The sequence below is a fragment of the Melanotaenia boesemani genome, chromosome 12 (assembly GCF_017639745.1).
Source record: "Melanotaenia boesemani isolate fMelBoe1 chromosome 12, fMelBoe1.pri, whole genome shotgun sequence".
NCBI lineage: Eukaryota > Metazoa > Chordata > Actinopteri > Atheriniformes > Melanotaeniidae > Melanotaenia > Melanotaenia boesemani.
This window is the reverse complement of record NC_055693.1, coordinates 23,285,077-23,296,538: the sequence shown is the minus strand read 5'-3', so window position 1 is coordinate 23,296,538 and position 11,462 is coordinate 23,285,077.

Sequence of the window (11,462 nt, the reverse complement as noted above, 5' to 3'; positions counted from 1 at the left end):
ATTTTTATCTTTTCTTTTTCTTTTATTGTTATGATTATAGTTGTAATTATTTGTAACCTTGTATTAATTCAGTCAAGTTTCCAAGGCCATTTTTAAAGTGAAGTTTTATATTTACATGTGATGAAAAAAAACAAAAAAACAAAAATAAACAAAAACACCACCAACAACAACAACAACAACAACAAAAAATCCAAGTCAAAATTTTCAGAACTTTTCTAATAAAAAGCAGGTAAATTTATTTATTTTGTAATACGTTTGATGTTTTTGGAAGAGTTAGATTATTTTTAATTTTAATTTTATTTGTTTATTTCCTTTTTTGTACATTTAAATTTGAATTTAAATGGTTTGAAATACCTTTAACTCTCAGTAGATAAAACAAAACAAAACATCAGAAACAGACTGATTCTGACTTTGTGGCACCAATTCATAAACGGCATGCAGCATGGAAAGACATATAAAACACTGTTTTTGGACATTCTGTAACAATTTAGCATGAAAATGTTTAAATAAAAATCAAATAAAAAAAATCAAATAAAAAAACCTAAAGCAATCTTGCAGATTTAGTTGGTAAATTTCACAAACCATTAGCTAAACACTAATATTGTTCTGAGTTTAGTTTGTATGCATCCATGTTTTGTCAATATCTTTTATGTTGATTTTTTTCTGTAGTATATATATATATATATATATATATATATATATATATACTATGTCTTTAAGAATTGTGCACAGCCACACACAATTTATTACATGCATTACCTGTCAGATGCAGCTATGTTGTATTTTACCATGAGTAAAAGACAAATATTGATAGGAAAATATAACTGACACTATAAGGACACTTGGTGGTTGCCTAGAACTAGCAGACAGTAGCCTTGCTGCATGGTTTCGATAACATGCCTGACTAAGTGAAGTGTCATCTGAAGGTAAAAGTATCATTAGCATCACTGTGCATAACCAGATATATGAAGGTCTCTGGCACTGGTCATAGAGGAGTGAGAAAAGGCTAAATTATGATGTCTGACCGCATTAGAAAGAGGTGGTTTAAAGGACATCATGTCTGTGTGTTCAAACAAGGTTACAACATAAAAGAGTGAAGGATGAAGACAAAGTGCAGTGCCTGTAGCCACAGGGCCAGATTCACTGGGGCTGTGCACTGGGTACACTATTAACAGAATTTATTATTACAAATATGAATAACAATCCTTTCCATCGTGGCAGGAAATAACCGTTCTCATAGGTAAATTCTTTATGCAAAGCCATGTTGTTTCAAATCACCCCCAAGGCTGTTTATTCCCCCATAACATTGTTTTTAGGGTGTTACAGGGAGGAGGGAGGATATGTGCCCTGATGCTGACATCAGGCTTGTCACAAACTCACTGGAGCTGCTGCATTCCCATCACATGAGGTCCAGTTTTATCTGTTGAATATGGAAAGCGTCTATTTTGACATAAGTGACAGAGGCTCTGACGGGGGCAACTTAGTGAGATGCCTCTCATGCTGACAAGGCTTGCATGCTCTGAGCAGGGGGGCAGAGCCTCTGCTGTCCCCCTGTCTCATCTGGAAGAGACCCATCTCTGCCTTCCACCCCGCCTAGGTCAAAGACACCCATCCATCAACAGCCCCCCCCTGTTTTCTCCCAGGGCATCCAGCAGTATTTTGCTGCCATTTTTCTCCCCCCACTCGTGGCCGTCAGTCAGGGATGGCTTCGCAGTAATATAACTGACACTGGCTGGCGTTCAGGGAGTAATGAATGGCCTGGCTGGGTCTATCAACTGGAGCAACAGACGCTCTTTCATGCCCCTGCCTTTCTTTATTTCTATCTCTCTTGCTTTCCTCTGCTGGTTTTGTTTCAACAACAGCCACATTTCAAACTAACGTAAGGAGTGAGACGCATTTATTTCTTTCTTGCTATTTTCTCACACCTCACCTCTTTGATTTAATACCACCACAGAAATGTCCTAAAAGCGCTACTCATACCTGGCAAGAGCGTACACTCTCAACCTTACAAACCTAAATAATTTCCATTAGACAAAACTATTTAAGCTCTACAAACTTCAATTATAAAGATCTTTCCTTTAAAGTTGCATCACTAAATGTTAATGGATTTTTATTATGGGTAATATATACCATCAAGGTAATATTTTTGGCTCTGGACTCAAATTTAGCTTGTGCAGCAAACAATTGTAAACACGACACAGACTGAATTATCTTTCCCAGGTAGAAAAAACAAACAAACAACAACAACAACAAAAAAACAATAATTTTGCACTGACTCAGAGATCCAAGTTCTAGTCCAGATCAGCAAAGCAGATCCGGGCTGGTGTCTTTTGGCACAATAGGAAAAAAACCGATACAGATCTGCTCTTCCAAGTCTGGCATGGAAATGGACAGGTGTCGTGCCAAAAAAGCACCCCTACTGTGAAAAGCACCCTCCCAAGGATATCAAGGAGTACATATTATGGCAGCAGAGTGTGCCAGATTATGCACTCCCCTCTATATCTGACTCCAAATCACTTGCAGCCCCCAAATCTACCACAGTTATTGATGATCATGGTCTGCGCATACTCTGAAAAGATCAAAATGCTGGAACTAACAAGGACAGAATTTTGCACCCTCTTCTATATCTGACTTCAAACCACTTGCAATGCCTTGGTGATAAAATTTTTGACTGTCACTTATTCTTAACACTTGCACACACACACACACACGCACGCACGCACGCACGTACGCACGCACGCACGCACGCACGCACGCACGCACACACACACATACACACAAAATCACAACAGGCAGTCATCAGCCTGCAAAATTGCATTATTTGGATTTAAGGGAGTTGTAGCGTTAAGTTACTGAAGCTTGTAACATGTCCATTAGGACATAGGGTAGGTTAGCCTACAAATGCAAATTCTGGTGGCGTGGTCTGCTAGAATATGGCCCAGATTTGTCTTTGGGTGTTCTGAATATAGACTAACCCGGCAGCTGTTTTGTGTGTTGTGCCATCTTGCAGGGCTGCCATTAGGTAGTGAGTCCTAAATAACTAATAAAGGTCAACATGGACAGTAGCATTGATATCTGGACTGATGAATCTAGACAAAGGTCTACAGTTATTGCTAAGGGTTTCTTATCTGGAGATCTCAAAAGATATTCTATTTTTCATATTAGTTGGATATCAGTGCATTAATGTAAAGCATGATTCATTTGTCAGAAACAGCTTTTCAATAACTGACAATCCACACTGGAAAATAAAACACTAATCTTGTTAGAATAAGTTATCAATAGTTGGTAAAAAAAAATAGTTTCAAATTTTTGAAAGGGCTATTAATTTTTCTATATAATCAGATATTTGGCACAGCTGTGTGTGTATTTCACAATATCTCCCAAATTAGTCATTAATTTGCTCTGAGCAATGCTGCAGTCCCGTGTCTCTTAGGCTGATAGCATTAACTAGCATAACAAACGTTATACATTGTGTCAGCTTAAGCTGGAAGATTGACAACTGTACATTAAAACATTCTGTGTTTTTGTTGTCGGGAATAAACACCAGTGTTTCCACTGCCATGAAAAGCATTTCACTTCTCCCACCATCTTTGTATGTCTGGCGTTTCTCCCAATGCAAGCACACCGGCATCAGCAGACAAACAGTGTAAACCATTGACCCTGTCAGTGTCACACAGACAGACACAGACAGTGGCATTCTTCATAAAGTGAAGGTCAGTGTTCTTTGCTTTCCCTTTTTTTTGTTTGTTTTTTAACCACAATTAAAGTTCTCCACTGCTGTTCCTGCAGCCAAATAATGCGCAAGTCTTTCCAGATTTCCTTGACATTTTTAAGAAAATAGTACAGTTCCCATCTGTTCTACTCTGACATGCACAGAAATGCCACCTCAGTAATGGCCAAGATTGTATTCTGGTGTTTACATGGATACATGTTCCCACTCACTGAAGCCTACACTCGGCACAGCTTTGTGTTGTCACTGTAAAACTGATAGGACTGTCAAAGTGCATGTGTCGGTCTTAGGGACGGAGGACACCAGATTTTTTTCCTGTTGATATAAAAGCATTATTTTATAGTACTTTTTCATCAATACCAATACCAACAAAGAAAAAATCACACAGTTTTACAGCATGCATTACTATCTTTATTAGAAGTCCAACATGAAATACTAGTAATAAAGGCATGCTTATTAAACTATAATAAAACGAGTAAAGTAAATAGAAACATAATAAAAACAAATATTTTAAAATGATAAAAAATATCAATACAAATTAATACATGATTATTTACATTTTTAAAATGAAAATGGACAAGGAAAGGTGAGTTTATTGTATAGCACATTTCATGTGCAAGACAATTCAAAGTGCTTTACATCAAATATTAAAATCATTATAGATGGTAAAGAAAGTACTAAAAAGTAGTAAAAGGCAGCAAAAAATAGCATAAATTACAATAAAAGCATGAATGAAATGAAAATGATTAAAAGCAAGACAAGTTGAAAAGTAACCGTGCAGATTTCATGCATAGGATCAAGAGAAAAGACATGTTTTTAACCTGGATTTAAAAATGTCAACATTTGGTGAAAGTTTAATCTCCACTGGCAGTTTGTTCCACTTGTTTGCAGCATAACAAGTGGAACAAGTGGAACATTTGTTTCACTTGTTTGCAGCATAACAGCTAAATGCTGCTTCTCCATGTTTAGTCTGGACTCTGGTTTGGACTCGTTGACCAGAGTCTTTGGATCTAAGAGCTCTGCTAGGTTTATATTCTCTGAACATATCACAGATGTATTCTGGGCCTAAACCATTCTGGGATTTGTAAACGATCAGAAGAGTTTTAAAATGTATTCTGTGAATGACTGGAAAGATTTTAAAACTGGTGTGATGTGTTCAAATCTCTTAGTCCTGGTTAAAACTCGAGCAGCAGCATCTGGATGAGTTGCAGATGTTTAATGCTCTTTTTAGGAAGTCCTGTTAAAAGACCATTACAGTAATCCAGCCTACTGGAGATGAATGCATGGATGAGTTTCTACTGGTCTTTTTGAGAGACTAATCTTTTGATTCTGTTGATAAAAATAAAATCTAACATAATATAATAAATTTAATAAAACATAATGTGCAAGAACCTTCATTAAACCAGTAACATATTTAAACACAACATCATCATGACATCTTAACATTGGATAGGCTACCATAATCATGTGACACAGAAGAAATAAAGACTACACCACTACTAATGGCACATGTCTTATTATTACCTAAAACTCTCAGAGAACCGCATGTTTTGTATTAATGCAACGGTATCTCAATATTCAAAAAAGTACTGGAAGATATTGAAGTAACAACTCCAAAGTATCGATACACTCATCCCTAGAAAGATGGAGGTTCTGGCTCGAAGTCAACTGCTGCTTCTATATTTACTGAATTTGATTTTGAATTTTTGAATTTGATGATTTTTTCCCCTTTCTGTTTCTGGTTCATGTCACTGTTTCATAGTCTTGCATCAGTCTCTCTCTTTGTCACCTTATGCAACACATTTTGCATGTACACATAACTTAATCTGTCGTTGTAAAAATATACCCATTTAGATACCAGAAAACACAGCCAACTTCTGTCACGTTTGATATATATGCATAGTTAATTCAATCCTCTTTTCCTTCTGGATTTGTGTCTGCTGCAATCATCCTTCTACCCAATCACTGAATGGTGACATTGGTGTTGGTAAAGTGGAGTTGTTATGTCACAGACCCCCACAGTGTGATTGAACTCTCTGTGGGGCCCCTTCAGAACACACAAAATAAAGCTGTTGATTAGCTGCTGAATAAACAACTATTTCTTTCTGTGAAAAAAAACTAAAGTATTGATTTTGAGGCAAAGGATATCAGTCAAAACAGCTTGTCGGTTGACGATAAAATGGATGACCTGAATTAACGTATACACTAAGAGGGATACCAGCGTTAGCATGACCATGATTTCTTTTAACTTTGCCAGCTTTAACAACCCAATTAACCAGATTCCAAATTGTTTGCAATTATAGCAGTAAAGTATTTCTTCATTTTCAGCCTGTTTCCTTATAAAACTGGTATTTGCATTCTTTTGAAGGAGTCATGCAGATAAGATTGTTACATTCACTCAATATTTACACTGCTCTCTCTGCTCCTTATTTCATTCATTGTGTCCTGCATTTGTTTCCTTCCTGACATTTTACCTGTACAGACTGGCAGAGCCATTAATAGGGTTGACATTTTAACATATAGCTTTGACATTTTAATGCATTAATGCAGGAACTGAACCTCTCAGATTGTTCTTTTCACTACAGACGCCGTGAGCATGGGGTCTCTAATAAATGACTGTAGCTATTACCCCTGAAAGATGACAGAATGTGTCATTATGCACAGAGCTGCCGTTAATAATGTGTTTACGTACCAGGTTAATAGTTAAGTCTGTGTGTCAAATTTTCAAGAGCAGGTACTCTGTCAGCAGTTGTGTGTCATTAAGTGAACATGCTGTAAAAGACACATCTGGGCTTTTTATAAGCATTTATAAATGAATAAGGTTGGTTAAATATTTGTGTTTCTATAGACACTGTTTAACAGAAATTGATTGAAGTATTTTAGAAACTATCGCACAGAAAACAGTACCCATTTGTTTCTGCTAATGCTACAGCTAATTTAGCAAAAAAACATGGATATTGTTACAAGATTAGAAACAAGAATAGGTTCAATGTTGAAACTGTACCATCCAAGAGCATGTGCATGTGAGACATTGATAGTGGAGACCCCCTAACCTGAGGATGCTAGTAATTTATTGATGATCTCAGACTTGCATACAGTCAGCTAGGCCTCTGATCTGATGAACACACTGTATAGTTGACCTTTGATCACATCAGTCATGGAACTCTCAGGTTGTTGTGACTTTTTCAGACTGGAAACACTGGATCCACCACAGATACAAACAGAGCTTTTTATTATTTTGCTTTAACCTGCAGTCACTCATTGGTTATCATCTCTCTTATGTTTCTAGCTTTCAAAGTTCAGGTAGCAAACCACCCTGGACTTGATTTTGTGCAAAGTGCAAGTCCTTTTTCAGCTGTGCTGTGTGAGTGCAGAGATCAAAATGAGAGGTTGAGTGTTCAAAAAAAAAAAAAAAAAAACGCAGAAAAGGCTGCCTGTGTGTTTCTGTATATAGTTCGGTGGCTCAGCAGGAGAAAAGCACCTCATCAAAGAGGATGAGCCCAACCTGCATCCGTCTGCACTTGCCCCAGCGTTGTGTTTTGATTGCAGCCGTCTTTTTCTCTTCCTCCTCCTCCTTGTCCCCAAACTCTTGCCCTCACTAGTCCTCTCTTATGCGCTTACGTGTCATTTTTAACATCCTGCACAATACTGTTGATTCACTGTTTTTGCTTCCTCCAACGATACAGTTGAAGCAAATTTTAAATGTCACAAATTAGCATATATATTAATTTAAGCTGATTCATAAACATCTTAGCTTGATCTTTACTCTAAAGTAAAGAGTAAAGTAAGTAAATTGGGATTGCATTTACAGTTACAATTCTGAATGAATAAAAAGTCAATCCTGGTGATAGTGACACATTTAGCAGCTGCAACAAGGACTACTCAGAATATTTAATGCTTTTTTCTATTGATTTGTCCAGTATTTCGCCTGGTTAAGAGTGTAAGGGAAAGTGTAACCCACAAAGCTAAAAAAATTAAATAGGCTTATCACACCGACTTGTTTCTGAGTCTTATTATATATTTGCATCACAGACAGTATAGTTCAGGGTTTGCACTCAAACAGGCCGGCTGTTGCAGAATTACACACAGCCATCAGTGATAATGTAATTGTTCAGTGTCAGTAGGTTGTACATTACTTTGTTGTGCAGTCACCATGGAAGCTAATGTACATATTCACTCAGTCCTGAGATATCAGCCCTGCATTTTAAAAAACACAACACAAATGCACACACAAACATCCACATCCACACAGCAGGCCAGTGTTGATTTCATTAGCAGCAGTGGCGATGCAGCACAGCTGATGGCTCAGAGAATAATGAGGCGTCTGAATTCACCATTGACAGCAGCTTGCTAAGTGTGACTGAAATACTGCCTACCCCTTCTCTCTGTCTCCCTCTCATACTTCTTTTCTCTCCATCTTTTTCTCTCTCTTCTGCTTCTTGTCATTCATCATCAGTCTGGTGGAGCTGTGGCCTGTACCCACTGGCCTGTCGCTGCCTGCATGTAAGTTTTGAGGAAGACTCCTAACCTTCACTGAATATATTTCATCTGCACTGCTCTATTCCAATCAGAGCTAATGGAAGTGCTGGCCAACCCTCAGCTCAACCCTGCTGTCTAGCACACACACAACCACAGCACTGTGTGCACACAGCGTGCGTTATGTTAGACAAGTGCAGGGTTTACCGCAGACTGTAAATTTTCTCTTTCATTAAAAAGAAAATGTTACTCAGCAGTTAAAGAGTGCCTCTGTGCCTCTGCAAACATGTACATTTGGTGTTATTGTTTATCAAAAATGGAAGAAAGATTTCACTGCATTAAGTGTGCAAAAGCTTCAACTAGGGCTCATTTGAAGCTTAGTTACTCTGTTACTGTAAATAAAGACCTTTTGATGCAATTACTGTTTCACCTATGAAAAAGTAACTGATAATACTCTGTAAGTAACCACCATTAACAGTCTAGTCTCATATTTAGCTGCTTGATGCTCCACTGTGTGTATATATCCACTGCATTTGCATGCAGAGTCCAATTATTTCACAAAATATTTCCATATGAAACAGTTGTCCTTTATCTTCTTAGATTCCATGATTAGATTAGATTCCACGAATTGCATCTCGGAAGTGAATAGCTCTGCAAAATAACGACTTTCATTTTGTTCATTAAATAAAGAAAGACTTGGCTCTGCATTAGTGTGGGTTTATCTCTTCAATTTTTTTTTATGTGAAACCGGCTGTGCTTCAGTGTAACATGTATTGGTTATCACATGAAAAGCTGTGTAGCACTTAGTAGCTGCCCTCATACTGTATTCAGCAAAATCTGGGGAACTACTCTTTTTTTTCTGCATTTCAGCAACATCAGTCACTGTCAGGAAACTGGCCCTCAACTGCAAACCCTCCATTAGTGGAATTACAGCAGTTTCAGGGTGCTGCCAACAGGGGTGACTACATGAGGGAAGTTAATGAGTACAAACTGGTAATCCATCAGATATGATGTGATTTTTGCAGGAAAATAGTAGAGACTGAAATTTGCCCATAAGAAGCTACTTAAACTAATAGTCCACAATAAGTTGAAAAGTATGAAAATTTAGGTGCAGACACAGCAAGAACAATGTGATCCTAATGAGGAGCTCAAGATGAGCTGACTACAACAGTGTCTGAAGCAGTTGTAAAAAAAGAAAAAAGAAAAAAGGGAAAAAGTAACAAGCAAGGAGAGCTCCAGCTCATATAATTATATGGTTTTAACGAGGCATAAATATAAATTAAGACATACATTTTGAAGTTAAATAGATTTTATTGGAAGTAAAATGAATCCTTTATACATTTGGACTACAATGACATACGCTATTTTCTTATTTCTGTGTACTTAAGCCGAGAAACTCCTCAAAATGTCTTTTTGAATGACAAAGATCTTGAATCAATTAAAAACAACAAATCATTTAAAATTGATAGAATAAATAAATAGATTTAATAAGCAGAGGTTTTTGTTTTCATTACATGTCACTCTATATTAAATTTTGTTGCCAATTGTGATCCCAGTAATAGAATATTTAGAGCAGGCTACTTCAGCAACTGCCTAGCAATGCCTGCATAGCAACACACATTCATGGCAGTGCAGTACATTTAAATAACCATAATAATAATAATAATAATAATAATAATAATAATAATAATAATAATAATAATAATAATAATAACACTAATAATAATAATAATAACAACAACAACAACAACAACAATAATAATAATAATAATAATAATAATAATACTACTACTAATAATAATAATAATAATATGTCAAAAGCTACTCTAATGTTGAAAGATTTGCAATATGTTACAGTCTACATTTAATGTGGATTAACTTTCTGATGCTAGCTATGTTACTAATGCCTTGTTTCCACCAATCGGTGCGGGTTGGGATGGGATGGAACGGTTAGGGTGTGGAAATGGTTTGGAAACTGTCATCTCATTGCGTTCCCACAGCCAACTGTCAGTGTTGGGAAAGTTCAATTTCTATATTGACTAGTTCAGTTCATATTTCATAATTCAAAATTTTAACTAAGTTCACAGTTCTAAAAATTAACTAGTTCAGGGTTGCTGAGAGCTATTACCTTCAGAATACTGGCATTTTTCTATTGTTGCCACCCATTCAGTCCATGCTAGTAGCCAGCTGCAGCTTTCACTCCTACAGTATAAAAACACGAGGAAAAACTTGCTTGAATGGTCTTTTTTAATGAGAAATTATTAAACTTTCTGTGGTAGGAACCAGACTGAGGTAGAAAACAAAGGATGTGCAATATTTAAAGTGCAAAACATTTAAACATTATTTATCTTTTCTTTAAGTCACTTTTAAATCTTTTGTGAATGTATTTTTTCTGACTTGTTTGTCCAAAAAAAGTTGTAGAACTTGCGTCATATAAGTGCAACATTCAGCCAAAATGAATAAGTAAAAAACAAAACAAAAGAAGACATGCAAGACCATGAAAGTCTTGCATTTATCAAGTTTATGAAAGCCGAGGGTTCCTCTTTCCTCAAAGGCTGCAGGTCTCTGACAAAATACTGCAAAAGGTTTTCCAGCTGTGGCTGGAGATGAAGATAACAAAGCTGCTGCTACTGTACACCGTAATTTAGTTTTGGGTGGTAGATGATCTGCTTTAGCATGCCATTGCCAAGTCTTTAGATTGTTTTTAGTGACATTTAGTTCACATACTAGAACGCTAGCCATGTGCTTTATATTAATACGCTGTTTCAGGTTTGCTATTGACGTTATTGACTTCTGCGGGCAAAGTTTACACAAAAAGGCAAAATTTCTCCCTCCTGGATCATCAGTAACTTTTTCGAAAATTATTTAAGTGATCATATGAAGATCCTGTAGTGATCATTGAAGCAGAGGTGGTGCTGCTGCCTTCATAGGATTTTCCCTCCATGTTTTGCAGTTTGATGGCGCATGCACAGTACGACTCTGTGGTGGCTGGTGTTGCCAGATTTAGTGTTTTTTGCCTATATATGAAGGCCTGTTTACGATGTGTTTAGCCGGGATTTTGCCTGGAAGGCTCCATGGAAATATGGCACTCTCTTAAACAAAGTTCAGCTGTAAGAGAACAAACACCAGAATGAGCACGCTCACAATAACGTTCATCAGGCAGAAATACAGTATGTTCAGTTCACGTTCATGCACAATATGAGTAAGTTCATGAATGATAATTCAATAAGCTCGTTCAGGTAAAACACTGCCAACC